Source organism: Humulus lupulus, chromosome 2 (assembly GCF_963169125.1).
Source record: "Humulus lupulus chromosome 2, drHumLupu1.1, whole genome shotgun sequence".
NCBI lineage: Eukaryota > Viridiplantae > Streptophyta > Magnoliopsida > Rosales > Cannabaceae > Humulus > Humulus lupulus.
This window is the reverse complement of record NC_084794.1, coordinates 41,603,581-41,622,580: the sequence shown is the minus strand read 5'-3', so window position 1 is coordinate 41,622,580 and position 19,000 is coordinate 41,603,581. Positions and strand designations below refer to the sequence as shown.

The 19,000-nt window shown below is 39.1% G+C and overlaps 1 long non-coding RNA gene across 1 annotated transcript; it reads left to right on the top strand.

Moving 5' to 3' along the window:
- Positions 1–3,063: 3,063 nt before the first annotated feature.
- On the top strand, positions 3,064–4,039 carry LOC133815989 (uncharacterized). Its single transcript, XR_009884935.1, has 3 exons — positions 3,064–3,151; positions 3,811–3,885; positions 3,952–4,039. It is a non-coding gene; the product is annotated as an uncharacterized LOC133815989 (long non-coding RNA).
- Positions 4,040–19,000: the final 14,961 nt, after the last annotated feature.

Below are 19,000 nucleotides of genomic sequence, written 5' to 3'. Positions count from 1 at the left end.
AAAATGACGATCACATTCAAACCGGGTGATCTCCAATTTTCACTGATGGAAGAACCATCAAATCCCACGTCTACTTCGCAGCCAACCACTATTCCCACCTCGAGGGGAGAATTTTTCGAGGTCGAGCATTATTGGAGCTTGATTTCTTCACTAGGGAAAATCTCTGACATCTTGGCTCTTCACAAAATTGGACTATCAGGCTCACTAAGGTGTTGAGCTCCAACCTCCCACGAACGAAGCTATTGCGTCTCGGGAGATGGTAATCCCGACAGTAAGTTAAAATATGCGGCTTGGAGTCATGAGCACATGAGGGCAGGGGCCTTATTGCCGTTGAAGTCCTTTTTCAAGGAATTTTTGGATTTCTTCGAACTCGCTCCCTTCCAACTCAACACCAACTCATATAGGGTTTTTTCAGCCCTGAGGTCGCTTTATCACGAGCTAAAGTGGGAATGACCTTCACCAAAAGAGATTTTGTATCTCTTTTATTTGAAAAGCAACCCCTTCCAAGCTCGGGGAGGAGATGACTTCTATTACCTCTCGAGCTATCCCTCAGAGAAGAAAATCTTTGAAGACCTGGCGAACCATCCCCCCAACTTCAAACTTGTGTTCTTCTGGACGGACGGCCTGGTCCCTCCAGATATTATTCGTTCAGGCAAATTTGTAAGTATACATCTCTTTTCTTTTCATGCTTGAATTTTTGTTTAAGCTCGAACCACTCATATACCTTCAATTCTTCAGCCAACTATCACCGCCCTACTCCCACGGACAAGATGAAGGAGCACAAGGAAGCCTTGCTTCAGCTCCCTTATGGTAGGCGCTCTCTTTCCTATCTTCTTCATGAAGATAGGCTTCAAGCTTGTGGTCTCCTAGAGAAGGATCAATCTACCAACACTGGTCCAACAAGAAGTACACCAATTGGGAGTCTGTGCCTCTCTCAACTGACAGCCTTCCTCCGAGGTGAAGCTCTAAGGCACGATCCCAGCTCACCGTCGCAGGAGTCCGTGCTCAGGGAACGAGGCCAATGATGAAGCTTTGAACTCGAGTGACACTACAACAATTATGCCCATATATTACATTAAAATATAGCATATTTTAATAAGTGTTATTGTCGCATGGTAATAGAAAAAGACACGGAAAATGGGCGGTAAATGAAATACACAGGCGCCAAATGAAACAAAAAAAGCAATCTCTAAGGTTGAATCCCTAATTACTCTACACGCCTCCTCTGTTTCTTTCTCACACTCAGTAACTCTCTCTCTCTCTCACTCACTCGTTCAATCTTTCTTTCTTTCTCTCTGTTTGTTGCAGGTGTGTAACAATGTGATGGGGCCTGCGGCTTGGGTCGTGTGACAGGGAGGCTCGACTCTTGGGTCTACGGCGTGGCTGGCTCGTGGGTGTGACGGTGCTTGCGGCGGTGGGTCTACGGCGTGGCTCGACTCGTGGGTCGGTCTTGTACCAACTATCTGTTGTCTCTACAATCTGTTCCTGTTGTTCGTTGTCTTCCTCCGTCTCATCTACCACAACTTCCCTCCCCATGTTTCGCTGACTCCAACGGAGATTGACTTGTAGAGCAATGGTCCAGCAGGCTGTACAGGGAGGAGCTCCAGCTGCTTAAGCCCAAGAAATGGAGAGGCTAACCGCTAAAGAATCCCTTCTTCTTGCTGTGAGTCTCAAGTTTTAAGAATTTGTGTGTTGTAGTTGATAAGACCTAGCATTTGAGCTTTGAATTTGGGATTATTTATTTATTCAGTTTAAGGATTCTGGGGGTTTTTCCAAGCTTCAATTTTTATGGGATTTTTACTTGTTCAAGCAAATCAGGTCACCATTCTTGGAGGGTCAGTGGTATTTTTTTCAGGGCTGATGTCTTCCACGCAGTAGTTGAGGTGAGACTTTCTTTGATTTAGAAAGCGATTTTTTCATTCTTTGTTTCAATTTGTTTGGCAAAAGAGATGACTTGCGGCTCATTATATTATTTTGCATATGCTTTTTTCTTTTTGAACTTTCTCTCACTCTTTTCCCTCGTTGAAGAATAGCAAAATAAAAAGGGTAATCTTTATTTCTCCTTCGACATTGACAAAGAGTTTATGATTTTTGTTAATATTTTTCACATGCAGCAATAATTCAAAGTTTACCCATACCAGTTTAGGTCAATGTATATCATGTGCCCATAATAATAATAAGCAATTATAAACTAACATATGATGCTGAACACTACTTGAGTTGTCAACTCAAATTACAAGTTAGTGAACTTTGATCACTCATAAGAAGTTAATTCAAGTAGTGATGAACACCCATACCAGTTTCGTCCATTGCTGCCTGCTATGATGTGCATAATCTCTTTTCTTAGCTGTGGTTATCTCTGTTTTTGGTCTTGATGATTAACTGTTATATGGTTTTTTTTTTGTGTTACAATTTGTACTTGTTTCTGTTATAAAGAAATAATAGTCTGGTTGTTTTCAATATATTGTTTTGGGTTATCTTTCAGGAGAGTTTTGGTTGCGTTGGACTTTGTCAAAGAAAATTTGTCAGGGTTATATTTCCCATTTGATCTGTGACATTCCATATTCCAATTTCTTCTATGTTGACCAACCCTCTTTGACCCATTTTCTCTGTATTTTGGTTTGTATAGGCACGAAGTTCAAAATTAATTTGTGTTAATAATAAAAGGAGAAAAAAATGGCATCTTTATTTTGTGTTAATAATGTTAAAATCAGAAGCTTTTTTGAAAGATGAGAATATACTAACTTGGCCATGTTTATTAATCTTCCCAAAGTCTTAATACTTCATATGGTTTAAAGATGATTTGAGCACTGATACCATTGTTATTAGCCCAAGTTTGCAGTGAGAAAAGGTTATGGTTGGAATCTGAAGCTAATGATTTTTGACATTTTTACTGCAATAACGAGAAAGATTTAGTATGTTCATTATAGAAGCTATATATTCGACATAGCAACAATAAATTAGCTCAATGTGAAATGAAACCTGTTTCAATCCACTTTTACCATTAAATTTGTTTTATGCATTGTAGAGTGTAGTTTTTGAATTTGAATCATGGACTTTCTATTTATCTTGTTCCGATCTGCAGTCCATGCAACGAGGCGATCCAGCTTGGGTTGGTTATATATATGCCTTCTTAATCTTTTCTGGAGTGGTATGGCTTCTATCTTTCAAGAACTCAAATAAAGTAATGTGCTTTCTGCTTAAAATTGTAACACTTTTGTACAGAACTAATGGCAAGTTGAAATCTTAATATTTAAATCACTTTTATGGACTACAAGGAGATTATTGGAATGAATCAAGTTGTAGTGTGAGATAGAAGTTATTTAGGACAGTTATAAATTTTCAATTCATTAATATGTTTATTATGGCAGCCAACAAGGTTTGACAAGTTCTTGTATATGATTAACTTTTGTATGAATTTCTTGAAAAGTTGTGTATACACTTGAAAGACAAAAGCCTAAATTATGTAATTGCGAAATTGCAAAATTTAATATCTGATTTCTTAAGTCATGCACACATGAGAACTTATACTACAATTTGATGTTTTCTTAGATATTAAATGCTTTTCTCCCCCTCTATAGCAGAGTTTTATTGCTTATTCTTTGGAAAACCGACATAGATGTTCCTTTAATATCTTTAGATTTCTGACTTCCTTATGTTTTAATTCATAGAAGTAAAGAATACAAAGAAAATAGAGTTGCTGATTGTGTTCATTTTAAGAATTAAATGATCTTTTTATTCAGATTAGAAAAAGTAAATTCGCAAAGATTAACTTGTTTATTGACTAGTTGATTTGATTTTTTTTTTCAGTCAATTGGGGTGTTGACCGAATCTCAATATTTCCAGAATGTTATGCGCGTTGGTTTCCGGCTGAGATCAACTTTGGTAAAGTCCTCTTTTATGTTAATACTGTGAATTATGTTATAGTGTCTAATTTTGTCAACTTTTTAGGTGGCTGCTATATTTAGAAAATCATTACGATTGACTCATGAGAGTCGCAAGAGTTTCTCTACAGGAAAGATAACAAATATGATTACCACATATGCTAATTCACTTCAGGTAAATATGATTCAGATTTGTGTACTTTGATTAATTAAATATCATTAACAACAAGTAGTGTTGTTTTGTTTAGGAAAAAATCAAATAAAACTTATATTCTTTGCTTTCTTTCTCAATGAAGAAACTTCATGATGTTTTTTCTCATCATGGTTTACATAATTTCAAAGACATTTGTTTTCATTGATGTTTTGGAAGGAAAAATAAGAACCTTAAGTACTTTTTCTTCCAAATTATCAGTGTATATATAAATGTATGTATATTATATATGTAGGAAAGAAATTCCATTTTTGTAAGGATAAGAGTTGGATGTGGCTTCTTTTTGGATGAAAAATAATCTTCTCTTTTCTTTGGGGGCTTCAATGGCAGAAGAATTAAGGGAACGCCCTTCCCCTTCTTCCTTTTTTTTTTTAACTCCATTATCAATTGATAATTGTTTTATGTCTAATAATATTTCTGTTATGATGTGACCTATTTTGAGTGGAAATTTCTTTCAAGTCATGTGGCTGCAGCTTGGGGGCTGCTGATAGTGAATAGTTTGAGGAAAAATATGAGTGGGGAATTTCTTTTATTGGCCATTCAATTGAAATTATTTTCTGCATGTATAATTATAATGAAACACCTTGTTTCTATCTTGTCAGACACTTGCAGAGAAAATGTGTCATTTGATTGTGTTATATATTATTTTCATTATAATTTCTATCTTATGTTGTCTATTCTTCTTGTATGATGCAGATGCTAAAGAAGCTAAGCAAACAATTAAGTGGTAGGGATTGGAATTGGAACAACTTACACATTATGTTGGGCAATAGGGTCTATATCTGGTTCGATGATGGAAGAACAGGTACATTTTTAACTTACCTTATAAATGTTATTTCTACTCATTTTCTATTTGTGGTCACTGCTTATACTTTATGATTCAACTATAAACTCATCATTTACTTCTCAAGATATTGTCTACGTCCCACCTCCCTAGTTGTGATAATAGTTTACTTGGCATTTCTGTTTTGACTACAAAAAAATGTTTATTCTGATCAAAGATAGTCACATGTGTAAATTTGAGTAAATTTGAGAACTATGAGAAACTTGGTTGGAGGTATACAACCAGTACTTTTTTGAAATCTTGTACATAATCCTCCTCTCTTTCTGCAGGTATGTTGTTGGACAGTACCCGAGGTTTCTAAGAGCTCATTGGAAGTTCCTAAAATCTGTTGTGAACAAATTGTTTGAGTTCATGCATGAGACACATCCTGGTGTTCAGGTTTTTGTTCTGTTGTTGTTTTCTTGTCTCATTAACAGTTGTAAAACATTTGCTTGAACTCTTATTTATTATAGTGTCACTAAGTGTTTTTATTTGTTATAGCTAGCTTATTAAGTATATTATAATTAAGGAATCCTGAATCTTGCAGCAGCACTAAAGGCCTCTCTGTGGCTTATATCTAGATTTAAAGTTGGGGTTAGAACAAGGGCTATAGACACCAACATGTAACCAATACAAGATCAAGAAACTAAGGCATATTTATAACAGTGAGTAATACTATGTACAGCAATTAATAAAAACACATTCAGTAATATTATTAGTGAATCTTTCTTTTTCAATACTACATATATATGGATCTGGCACAATGCTTCCTGTACTTCTAGTGGCCTTTTGACCTTGTTTGGTTGTAGGCATGTGTTAATTTCATTAACATGTGTGTATAGATTCTTGTACTTTTTATTTATAACTTTGGCCACTATATTATAACTTAGAAACACTTAGTCTGGATCAAATTCAAGGTGTTGAGCTTTTTATTTCACCTTCATTCATTTAAGAAATTGAGTTATTCATATTATTTTCATTCGCTGCCTACATATATTTAAATTTGTCCAGCCACTGCTTAACTGGCCTTTTCTTTTTATTTGCTCATAAGCAGTTGCTTCAACTAAATTGGGAAAGATATTGAACTCCTATGCCATATTGGCCATGAAAATGTAAGGACTGTTAAGAATTAGAATAGCTCCTTAAGCTCTTAACCATTTGAACTCCTTAAGCGATTTAGCCATTTGAACTCCTTAAGCGATTTTCACCTTCTTTACTAATTTTGACCTCATTACTGACTAGTTTAGAAGAGAATTTGGGTTTAGTTTTACTTGTCCTTTCACTGCGAATCTCTCCTGTGCATTCCTAGTAAATCTAACTTGTCCGATGCAATTGTTTAAATTCTGTAGCCAGACTTGAATGTGAGGGAAAAGATATAATCCTAATTGACACATGGAAAGAAGCCTTCGGGGGACCTCTTGTTAATTACTTCGTCAGCCAAGGCATTTGGGCAAAAGCTTATTTAAGTTGATTAAAGTGTAAATATCATATGATCAACCTTTTTTTTTTCTTTCTGCTTTATGTGAGATATGCAATAGCATGGGTTGCAGATGAATGTGAATGTTAGTTATACATGGTTATACTAGCCTACAAGGTATATATATGCTGAAGTTGAATCCCTTAGTGTTGTCCTTGATGCTTAAGTTATGATGAATGTTTTGCATCTGTGTTTGGATGGGTTGTATTAATTCTATGTGTTCCTTTTTCTGTTTAGAGTTTTTATAGATAATGTGCTACTACAGTATTTGGAAAGGAACCTATTTTGATTTCTTAACTCACTTTTATAATAAAGTATTATAAGTAATCTATGTATAAATATATATCACAGGCTGCTGGAGTTGAATTCCCAGTTCGAGAAGAGAGCAGTGTACCATTCTTTACTCCACCCCAGACCCAGCCAATAATTTCTCCTGAATACAATGATGCTGCTATTGAGGCCTCTTTACAATTTGATGCTTCACGCCTCAGGTATTGTCTCGATGACAACTGACTTTTGTTTGTCAAAAACATTTATTCAAATTCTTGGTACTTATTAGGTTTTATTTTCTTATATTAAACACAAGATAGATGCAAAATAAAGTTATAATATATAATTGCATGGTCAGCTGATAAAGTTATAATTAGGTAATTAATTTTTTTTATGTACTCTTTTAGTTTACTATAAATTTAAGTTGAAGCATTAATTATTTAAATTTTGTTGTAGCTAAGCAAATGGACTCACAACAAAGACAAGTGCACAAAGGATGATGAATTGAAGGATGGAGCAAGTTTCGTTTACTTTTGAGTATCTTGCAATGTTTCTATTTTTCATTTTTGAAGTAAAAATTGTTCAAGATTATAAAACTTTATTATGTTATGCTTTCAAACTTAAGTTAGAACTAAGATCTCATAAAGTAGACACATTCATGGTTTGAAATAATTATTGTTTAATGTAATACTTATAGTTTATCAATCTATTGAGAATTACATTTTATGATTAATTTTGAATTTTTTTTTTATCAAAATACAATAATGAAAATCTTTAAATTAAAAAAAAACCATATAAGTATACTTATCAAAATAAAATTTAAAATTTTATTACTATATGTTATGATTTAAAAACATATTATAAGCGTAAAAAATCGTTATGGTTTATATAATATAACAAACTAAAAATGTTATCAAAATAATCAAATGTAACTGTTGAAAAGTGTTATGAAAAAATATAAGATTAAACTTCAAATTTATAACCGAAAAATCTATCTAAATGTTATTATTTGAATATTATAGCACCTAAAAATGTGTTATTGAATAGTTTAAGATAACACCGAACATAACATTCAAATACTGTTATAGAAAACACTGGACTTTTAATAACAGGGGCTATGTTAGCATTTTCAGAAGTATTATCAATAGTTCCGGTTAGCAGTTTTTAAGTGTTATGAATACTGTTTTTTCTTGTAGTGTGACAGAGGTATGGTCATCCTTAGCTCGGCCTTATGGTCTCCTCTACTACTTAATCATAAGCCTGACACCTTAATCTTGTGTGAAGATGACTAGGGAAGTATGATACTATGTATAGTCTGAACGAGGTCTGGGATGGAATAGCTGTCCAATACGAGACGAATGATTATAGGGACCTTTCGAGGTTGACCTCCACATGTAGGGAAGGGACTCTCCTTGCCTCTTCCGAAGATGGGGGAATTACGTGGTCGCCAAGCACGAGCTCAGGGGAGAGTTCCAGTTAGGTTCCTCATTACTTGTCCTTTTATTCCTTGACTGTCTGTATTACGCTTATTGAGATCATCTTCTAATGTGATTTGATTGTGCAGGTACTATGGACTCCGATCTCGACACCGTGCTCGCCAGTGGCGAGGGGGCCAAGAGGAGTAGGCGCCCGAGAGCCTCGCAAAAGTCAGATCGGCCTGCCAATGTCCTTAAGAGGACCGAGAAGATTCCTCCTCCCCCAGCTCCTACTTTTACGAGCTCAATCTTGGATTCGACTCCCCAGGTCGAAGATTCCACCATGGGTATCTATTATATTATTTCATATAATATAATATTAGATTAAATAATGTGACAAAATGTGATTTGTCACACCTTGTAACATATTACTGAGAGTCACAAAATTGGACACATGTGTGTGCCTAAATGTGACATATTTTGGAGTTACAAAATCAATTACAAATTTGTAACTCCCAAATATTATCCAATAATGTGTATATTATATGTTACACATTTGAGATTGGATTTCATAAAGCCATATGAGAAATGGCTGATAGAGATGTGATTTTAACTCCCATATTGTGTATGGAAGTTACAAAATCAAGTGGGAATAAATTGGAACGTTTTGGAAAAAACTAAAAAATTGGTTGCTGAAAATGACCAAGGGTCGCGGCCCTAGTGGTTGACAGCTTCATACAAATTTGGTTTTTATCAAATTTTGAACATTTCCAACAGCCAAGTAACTCCCAAATCTCTATTTTAATTCCATAAAATATCCAATTAATTATTGGTAACAGCCATGGGTTGGTGGAATTTGAAATTCAAAGGGTGTCTCAAAACTCTATAAATAGGAGCCTAATGCTCACTTGTAAGACACACCATTTTTCATCCACAAAGCACTTGGCTGAAAAATACACCTTGAGGCTTGATTATTCCAGAGAGCTATTTCCTTGAGAGATCCCTTAGTACTTAGAGAATAAGGGGAAAAAAGCTTTTGGACAAAGGTTTTGAACCTTGTTTAAGTTGGTGATCCCCATTACTCTACACTTTGGTTGAGTGTGAGTTTGTGTTTTTCATTGATCTTTTCATTCAGTTGTTCTTCTTGTATTATTATTGTTTTGAGTTTGTAATCCTCTTCTTTTATTTCTATTTACATATTTATTGGTATCTCTTGTTTTAGAGTTTTGTTCTAGTAATTCTCTTATTTCTCTCTTTTCTACATTTACTTGTATTGTTGGTTATTAAGTTGTAAACCTATTTATCTATCATCTTGTCCATTGTATTCTTTGCATAGAGTTTTATTTTTGGTTTTTCCACTTTTCCATTGAGCAATAAAATATATTCTCTAACAGTATCCCCCCTGTGCCTCTTGCCATCATGGTCCGCTCAACACTCGGCCCACTTCCAATGAAGCCTGTGACCCCCAAAACACGCCTATTGTTGATTTCTACTCATGTTGATGAGTATGTTGTCGACAATGCTGCCAGGACTCATGGGGCCACACTTGGCTCGGATGTTTTGTCTCGGATAGGCCAGAGCATCAGCAGCTTCGAGGCTCCCCAGTGGCAGTTTTTGAACAATGCTCGGGACTGCAACATTCTTTACGATAAGAGTGTCGAGCTCGCTGTTGCGGTAACCTCTCTCACCTTATTATTTGTTGTAATTGTGCTTAGTGTATGTTCTAACTTGATTTGTTTCTTTGTTAGTCTCTTACTGCCTTTACTCAGCTTAATTACAAGTTGAACAACGAGGTTCACTCGAGCATGTCCTATGCCCAAGAGTCGAAAGATCTTCAAATTAAGCTCGCTGACGAGTTCAAGGCCGCAAAAGCAGAGATGGAGGCTGAAGCTGAGTAGATGAAAGCCAAGATAGCCGAGCTCGAGAAGCTGAATGCCAGGCTCCAGGAGCTTGAGAAGATCAATGCCAAGCTTGAGGAGGAGAAGAAGGCCACCTTCGAGATAATGGAGGGCGAAAAGGCTCATCTTCTCGAGGAGTTCAAGGAGAAGAAGGATCGGGCGGTTGACCTGGCCATGTACAGGATCTAGGCCAGTAACGCTGATCTAGATACTAGCTTTCTAGGCTCTTTTGAGGAAGAGCTCGTGGCCAAATGGAAAGCTCGGCTTGATGTAGAGGAGGCTGCTTAGGATGAGGTAGAGAAGGCTAAGGAGGGCGCTCCTTCCTCCTAAATCTCGATCTGGGGCTGCATCCTTTTAAAACCTTTGTAATAGTTTTTATCTTTTGTTTTCTATGCCCTTGGGGCTAAGACAATTTATAGCGCGTAAAAGAGCTATTTTCTTATGATATTTATAATACCGTATTTGACTTTACTTTAATATTTTTGCTTTACATTTCTCAAGTTGAAATATTTCAAGCAATTTATATTAAAAGTGTCCATATGTTTGTTTATTCATACAAACACGTGGTGGATTTAAGCTCGAGCTTCAATGCATTCATGCACAGTTTACGCGATGTATCCGTGTCTGATCTCGTTACTTGTCAAGGTCGAAACTTACTTTTACCATGCACTCGAAAGTACTTATATGGCGTGTAATGTAGGTAGTTTAGTTATCTCCTGCTTTTCTAGTTACTTTTCCTTGTCCTTGGGTAGCTCCCCAAAGTTACGAGGTCGAAACTATCATTTTGCAAGATATTCCAGCCTCGATCTCCACTTAGCTTGAAGTAGGTTTATTTATATTCCAACTTTATGTCGATTAGTTTTAGTTGGCTTGTTCCAAACCTATTTATGTCGTGTTTTTGGTTCGTAATCCATACACAAATATTTTTGATATAGTTATGTCTAGATCACGCATTTGGTTTTATCCAATTACCTTGCCTCGCGCATTTGGTTATACCCAAACACTTCTATTTTCTAATAATTTGGTCACGTCCAAATTATGTCGAAACTATCTTAGCTTGCGTATTTGGTTATGTCCAAACACTTTTATTCTTTAATAATTTGGTTATGTCCAAACTATCTTAGCTCGCGTATTTGGTTATGTCCAAACACTTTTATTCTTTTAATAATTTGGTTATGTCCAAACTATCTTAGCTCGTGTATTTGGTTATATCCAAACACTTTTATTCCTTTAATAATTTGGCTATGTCCAAACTATCTTAGCTCGTGTATTTGGTTATATCCAAACACTTTTATTCTTTTAATAATTTGGTTATGTCCAAACTATCTTAGCTCGCGTATTTGGTCATATCCAAACACTTTTATTCTTTTAATAATTTGGTTATGTCCAAACTATCTTAGCTCGTGTTATTGGTTATGTCCAAACACTTTTATTCTTTTCGTGTATGCTATTTTTTATTTTTTCAATCTTACGGTATATATACCACTAATGCCCCCTTAATATCCTATGAGTGTGACCAAAGGTTATTAAATTAAGAGAGTTTGCAAAAATACAACATATTGAAACGAAAATGAACTTTATTCGGAATTCAACAATTTATTAACAGTAGCATAGTAAAGATAAACAAGCATGGTTACAGGTGACATCATTCCTACACTATTGATAGTAAGGTCATAGATGTTCGCCATTCCATGCTCGTGGTACCAAATCCCCGTTCAATCTTGCCAATTTATAGATGCCAGGTCGGATAACCGATTCGATCTGATAAGGTCCTTCCCAATTAGGCTCGAGCACGCCAGCAGCCGAGTCCCGCATAGCTAAGAACACACGCCTTAGCACCAAATCTCCCAAACTGAATTTTCTGTCTCGAACCTTTTTATTGAAATACCGGGTAGCTCGTTGCTGATATGCTGCATTTTTTAGTTGAGCCTCGTCCCGTCTTTCTTCAATCAGGTCCAGACTTACTTCGAGCTGGGATTGGTTCGAGGCTTGATCATAAGCGTGGGTACGAATGGTGGGTATTTTTACCTCGATTGGTAGCATAGCCTCGCATCCATATGCCAAAGAAAAAGGGGTATGTCCTGTTGAAGTATGAGCTGTGGCCCGATATGCCCACAAGACTTAGGGCAACTCTTTGGTCCATTTTCCCTTAGCTTCTTCCAATTTCTTCTTTATAGAACTCTTCAGGGTTTTATTCACAGCCTCGACTTGGCCATTTGCTTGGGGATGGGACACAGAGGAGAAGCTCTTTATTATCCCATTTTTCTCACAAAAGTTGGTAAACAGGTCACTATCGAACTGAGTACCATTATCCAATACTATCTTCCTTGGCATTCCATATCGGCAGATTAAATTTTTTACCACAAAGTCCAAGACTTGCTTTGAGGTAATTGTTGCCAGAGGTTCGGCCTCGGTTTACTTTGTAAAGTAATCCACCGCGACTTCTACGTATTTAACTTTGCCTTTGCTGGTTGGCAACGAGCCTATGAGGTCAATACCCCAGACCACAAATGGCCATGGGGAGGTCATCATAGTTAGCTCGGATGGGGGAGCTCGTGGGATTGTGGAGAACTGTTGACACTTATCACATCTCTTGACATAATCAAATGAGTCTGCTTTGATAGTGGGCCAGAAGTATCCTTAGCGTATAATTTTCTTAGATAGGCTATGCCCCCCCAGTGTGGTCCCCACAGAATCCTTCATGTATCTCTTCTAGGATCTTCTTAGCCTTGGGTGGAGTCACACATCAGAGTAGTGGCATAGACTATCCTCTTCGATATAGCCTTCCTTCCATAATAGTGTATCTGGGAATCTGATACATCAGTTTTCGAGCCTTGTTCCGTTCTGCTGGGAGAATGGCGGTTTCAAGGTACTCAACTATTGGGTCATCCAGGTTGGCTTAGAGTTAATCATGTAGACATCTTCCTATTCAGGCTCGCTTATACTAGGCGTTGATAGATGCTTGATTGGTAGAACGTTCAGTTCGTCGACTTCTGTGGATGTGGCGAGCTTGGCTAGGGCGTCTGCATTCGAATTTTGTTCTCGGGGAACCTGCTCTATTGTGTAGAACTCGAAATGTTCAAGAGCTGCTTTTGCTTTTTCTAAATATGCAACCATTCTTGTCCCACGAGCCTGGTACTCCCCTAAAATTTGGTTGACCACCAACTAGGAGTCACTGTAGCAATGTATCGCCTTAGCCTTGAGTTCCTTGGCTATTCGAAGTCCTGTAAGTAGAGCTTCGTATTCAGCCTCGTTGTTAGACGCTTCGAAGTCAAATCTCAAAGTGGAGTGAAATCGACTCCCAGTAGGGGTGATTAGTATGATTCCTGCCCCCGATCCATTTTCGTTGGAAGACCCATCGACATAAAGTTTCCACAGCTCGCGGGCTGGGGTAATAACTTCATCGCCAGTCATTCCAGTGCATTCCACTATGAAGTCTGCCAAGGCCTGTCCTCTTATGGTTGTCCTCAAATGATAAGTGATCTCGAATTGCTCGAGTTCAACAACCCATTTTAGTAATCGGCCTGTGGCTTCTCGCTTGGATAAGACCTGTCGTAGTGGTTGGTCGGTCAGCACATGGATAGGGTGCACTTGGAAGTAAGGTCAGAGCTTTCAAGATGAATGAATTAGGCTGAGAGCCAACTTCTCCATTAAGGGGTATCTCGATTCTGCCCCCAGTAACCTTTTGCTGACATAGTATACTGGCTTTTGCACCTTCTGTTCTTCTCGGATGAGCACGTCGCTAATGGCGTGCTCGGTTGTAGTGAGATATAGGTACAAAATTTCTCTTGTGATAGGTTTCGACAAGATAGGAGGCTCCGCGAGGTGCTTCTTGAACTCCTAAAATGCTAGCTCACATTCCTCTGTCCACTCAAATTTTTTGCCCCCTCTCAAAAGGTTGAAAAATGGAAGACATCGGTATGTAGATTTCAAGATAAACCTTCTTAATGTCGTCATCCATCCAGTCAAACTCTGGACATCCTTGTGCTTTTGAGGTGAGGGCATCTCAATTAACGCTTGGATCTTGTTAGGATTAGCCTCTATTCCCCGAGCATTCACAATGAAACCTAGGAACTTCCCCGACGATACTCCAAAAGAGCATTTCTGGGGGTTGAGCTTCATGTTGTACTTCCATAGCACGGCAAAGCATTCTTCAAGGTCGTCCACATGGTTATTATTATGCTTAGATTTAACTAACATAACATCAACATAAACTTCCATGTTATTACTTATCTGTTCGGAGAACATCATGTTTACGAGTCGTTGGTATGTGGCTCTAGCATTCTTGAGCCCGAACGACATGACATTGTAGCAGTACAGTCCTTTATCTGTGACAAAACTTGTATGCTCTTGGTCCGGGGCATGCATGGCAATCTGGTTATATCCAGAATAAGCATCCATGAATGACATAAGTCCATGCCTAGCTGTGGCATCTACGAGCTGGTCGATCCGAGGTAGGGGAAAGCAGTCCTTAGGACATGCTTTATTGAGGTATGAGTAATCAATACATGTTCACCATGTTTCATTAGGTTTCAGGACTAGTACTGAGTTAGCGACCCAATCCGGGTAGAAGGCATCTCGTATGAATCAATTTGCCTTCAACCTGTCGACATCTTCCTTTAGGGCCTTCTTCCTGTCGTCGTCCAGGAGTCTTTATTTTTGTTGCTTCAGGGGGAAGCTCTTGTCAATGTTAAGAGCGTGGTTCATCACATTCAGACTTATCCCTACCGTGTCTGAATGTGACCACGCGAAAACATCCTGGTTCTTTTTCAAAAAGAAAATTAATTGCTATTTCTTTTCTTCCGAAAGGTTTTTCCCCACCTTTATAGTTTTCAGGGGGTCAACCTCTTCGAGCTCCTCTAACAGCTTGAGATCAGCCCTTTCTTCTATTCTCGAATCAATTTCTTCGTCTATCTCGAAGACTGTCCCATCCTTATTCTGAATCACGACAAGTGTTTCTGCACTTGTCTATTTCTTTCCTCTAACATAAATGCTATAGCATTCCCTCCCTGCGAGCTGGTCCCCTTTTAGAGTCTCAATGCCACTGGAAGTCGGGAACTTGATGGCCAGATGCCTTACAGACGAAATTGCCCCCAGCCCCACTAGGGCGGGTCTCCCGAGCAGTACGTTGTAGGCCAATGGAAGATCCACTACCACGAATTCCATCATCTTGGTTGTCGAGATTGGGAAGTCTCCCAAGGTTACGGGGAGTTCGATGGATCCCATACAGGCAATTCCTTCTCCTAAAAAGTCGTACAACGTCGTTGCACAGACCTTTAGGTTGCGAAGCATGAGTCCCATCTTTTCTAAGGTGGCCTTGTAGAGGATATTTACTAAGCTCCCGTTATCAACCAGAACTCAGTGTACCCTCTTGTTCACGAGCTGAAGGGTGATGACCAGCGGATCATTGCGAGGAAACTGTACATGAGACGCATCATCCTTAGTAAAAGTTATGGGTTGGGATTCAACCCTTTGCTGTTTTGGAGCTCTGGGTTCGGGTTCGTGGGGAGACTTGTCACCAGTTTTCAGTTCATTCACATATCTTTTCTGGGTGTTCCTACCCGATCTTGCAATATGTGGTCCCCCCGAAATGGTTATGACATCTTCTCCATCAATCGGAGGGGGTCGTTCGTCCTCCCTTTCTCAGGAGTTGTTATTCTGGGCAGGTGGAGCTGCTACTACCCTCTGGCTGGTGGAAGCCTGATTGGGGTTTTGATTCCTAACATATTTCCTGAAATATCCTCTCAAGATCAGGACTTCGATCTCATCTTTTAATTTCCGACACTCATCGGTTGTATGTCCAATATCTCTATGGAATCTGCAGTACTTGCTGCAGTCTCTTTTAACTTTTTGGTTCCTCATGGGGTCCAGTCGTCTGAAGGGGACCTAGTTTTCATTAGCCAGCTATATATTCTCTTGAGACTCATTGAGCTTGGTATACACTTTGTATACGGAGAAGTATATTTCCCCTTTCTTCTTCTTTCCCCCTTCCGCCTCGGGGTTATTCCCTTCATTCTTCTTCCTTTCAGAAGGGTTGTCCCCAGGGGGTTTTGAGTTCGTAGGATCCGCTGAGGTCATATTTAATGCTGACCTCGCCTCTTCTACATTAACAAACCTCTAAGCTCGTCGATTGAGCTCGATTAAGGACCTTACGGGCTTCCTCTTCATATCCTCCCAGAGAGGACTTACAGGCATTACTCTGGCTCGGACAGCCATTAAATGGCCACTATCGTTGACGTCACAAGCTCGGGCGACTTCCAAATTAAACCTTGTGAGGTAACTTTTCAATGTTTCATTCGGCTGCTGTCGGACATTGGTCAAGGCAGACGCCTCGGGCCTAATTCTGACCATGGCTTTGAATTGCTTCTTGAAATCTCTAGATAATTGATCCCAAGAAGCAATTGAATGTCTCTTATACTTCTCAAACCAGTTCTTCCCTAGTCCTGTAAGCGAGGCTGGGAACAGCATGCATCTGAGTTCATAGCCCACATTACTGGCTCGCATGATTGTGTTGAACGTACTTAAATGACTGTACGGATCCAAATTCCAATCAAATGGTGGGACATGAGGAATTCGAAATCCCTGAGGAAACAGGGTACTGGAATATATGGGGGGAAAAGGGTTCAAGTTCTTTGTCGAACTCTTCATCCCGTTCCCGTGCTCGTTCATTTTGTAAGAGCCTGAATGCTCTTTCCAATTGTTCAATCCTTTCTTGGACTGGATCTACGGTGGGTCTGACTTGAAGCAGTGGGAACTGGTAATCGTTGATTACAACCCCAGTTTCATGCCTCGGTACGGGGTTCTTGCGCCCATTGAGATGATCCCTCATATCTGGGTTCGATGGATTATCATTCCCCCGGTGGTTCAGGTGTTCTCGTAAATCTGGGTGATCCCTTCGATTTCCAGTATTTCTACGTCCCTGGTCATACATACCAACCGACCTAGTGTCTCCCGAGCCTCCACTGACATGGCTCATTGCGCGGTTATTTCGAGATGGGTTCCTTGCCGGTTGCCTCGTCTCAATAGTGTGAGACTGAGACATTTGGCTTCTCGTGGGTTGGGTACCTCTATGCTCCCTAGCAGTCTCCCCATTTCCACGCCTTCACCCAGCTCGCCTTTCCCTATCACCCTGGGTCAGTTGTGTGCTTCTCAGAGTTGGTGAGGGATACCTTATTGGCGATGGTGGGTGCCTTATGGGTGATGGTGGCTGCCATCCATTACGGGGACTAGAAGGCCCTGAGTTTGCTCGATCTAGTTTAGGAACGTTCTACGCGTTACCAGGATTTTGGGTCCGAGCCTCCGTGGGGGCTCAGTTATTCCCTACTCCGGCTCTTACCTCTGCAGTTGGGTTGGCAGGAGCTCCAGCCCGGTTACTTCTCTGGGGACTTGATGGAGCAGGCTGTTCTGCTGGCGGCGGAGGTTACTCTGTTCTTCGGGTGGCAGCATTTTTGCACTGTCGCCCTCGAGGCCTACGTGGTGGAACATGAATGTCCCGCAGAGGTGGAGCCTGGGCCTCTGGCGAAGGTGGGGCCTAAGCTGCCTGTGCCTCAGCAGCTAATCTGGCTAGCCCCTCGTTTCTTGGCTTCTGCCAACTGCTTATTCAATTGATGATTTTCGAGCTCCACTATCAGAACATATCATTCAGGATTGTAGTACATGTCCTCATCGTCCTTGGGGGCTGGTGTCCCCAAGAGTCGAATGATCCACTCCTCTCATCAGGGTCTGAATTCACCATAGGCTGCTTTCCAAGGCGTCGGGGGTAGTCAGCTTCATCTAAAATTTCCTCCTCAGGAACATTGGGATCATTCGCTGCCATTGTTGATTCAGGGAGGCTTTTTTAACAACAGACTCACGCACGTACTGCTTAATGCTCTCAATGAAAGCACCAAAGCTTTGACGTCGTTTTTCGTCAACTTAAGTTGTAGCGCAATTAAACAAAAGAACAATGAAGCAAATGAATAATGAAGAAAAACAAGAGGATTTTTACGTGGTTCAGCAGTTAATTCTGCCTAGTCCACGAGTCTATGTTATTAAGACTTGGGAGTTTTTTGGAAATTCTTTAGAGATGAATTACCCAAGTGGTGATTCCTTCTCTATTTATAGAGAAGGTTGCAGAATTCATTCCCACATATTTTGGGAAGATATTCTGTAAATCAATGGAAATCATGATATTAAATGCATTATCTCCTATATACACAGAAACACCCCATGAAGATCGGGAACGGATAATAGATTAAATGATATCCCTTAAATATTTGGATTACACAACAATAAACATGTTCACACGTAATGGGCTATCCCAAGTGATTCATCAGATCTTCGAGATCAGTAATTGGCATTGAGTCTGTCAAGACTTATGGGTCAATCACAAGCTCACCACCCAACTTCACGCTATGCTCGGGACAAGTAGATACTGACAAGGCTGTTGCATCCGAGCTTGCACTTCCCGAGCTCGAGCTATCTCGTCTGAAGACAATTGGTAAAAAATATATTCAAGTGTCATGCCATTGCCCATCGCGAGCTCAGAGAATATTCAAGGTTACACATCCTACTTCAGAGAGGTTTAATGGTTGGACCATATGATGTCTGCATATATTTCGAGCTCACACTTGACGAGCCCAGCTTTCGGGGTCATAACTTCTTATCTCGAAATCTAGGTGTAACAAGTTTGACCCTTGTATCAATTCTTACCTTGAATAGTGTTGATAGAGCCGCCCCAGGGACCTATGGAATAATAATTCCAAGCTCCATTAAATAAAAAATTATTAACCAAAACTTTTTTATTTAATAATCATATTTATTAATCTCATGATTACTCCACTATAAATATGAGACTGCACTCTTGAGAATTAAAGACATATATTTACTGAGTACTTTATTGTAATCATAAAGTATCAATTGATATAATCATTACATACAAATTAATCCTCTATTGGTGATTCATAATTAAGTGGGAATAAAATTACCATTTTACCCTTTTAATTATATCTTGATTCCTAGTGTATCGTTGATTCCTAGTGAA